The sequence below is a fragment of the Nicotiana attenuata genome, unplaced genomic scaffold (assembly GCF_001879085.1).
Source record: "Nicotiana attenuata strain UT unplaced genomic scaffold, NIATTr2, whole genome shotgun sequence".
Taxonomy (NCBI): domain Eukaryota; kingdom Viridiplantae; phylum Streptophyta; class Magnoliopsida; order Solanales; family Solanaceae; genus Nicotiana; species Nicotiana attenuata.
In genome coordinates, this window is record NW_017672102.1 from 185,538 (window position 1) to 185,915 (window position 378).

Consider the following 378-nt stretch of genomic DNA (forward strand, 5'->3'; position numbering starts at 1 on the left):
CTGCATTTGGATACTAACCAAGTATCCAATTCTGCTATTGAGGCTTTCCGCATAGATTTACTTGAACCAGTACAAGAAATTGTCATTTCCCACCTGAAAAAACTTTGTTTCATTTCTCCACAGCTATCCAAGTCATATAGACTACAGTAAAATATAAGGCTAATATATATATTACAAAAGAAATATCCGGTTCGGCCTTTTTCTTCCTTTGTGAAAGTGTGAAATTAATCATTTAGTTGCTGTCTTGACTTTTTTGCTATGTCGGCCAAACTAAAGACCCAGTGGAATTCTTCACTTGTGGCAACTTAGGTTCTTCCTCTTTAGCCCAACACGTGTGTTATTTGAGCTCAGTAGTGTATTATGACCCCCCCCCCCCCC

The 378-nt window shown here is 38.6% G+C and overlaps 1 protein-coding gene across 1 annotated transcript in view; it reads left to right on the top strand.

The window, feature by feature from the left end:
* Nucleotides 1-378, top strand: part of LOC109211831 (mitochondrial import receptor subunit TOM20-like) — a 6,059-nt gene that overhangs the window by 5,191 nt on the left and 490 nt on the right. The gene's annotated exons all lie outside the window — the stretch shown is intronic.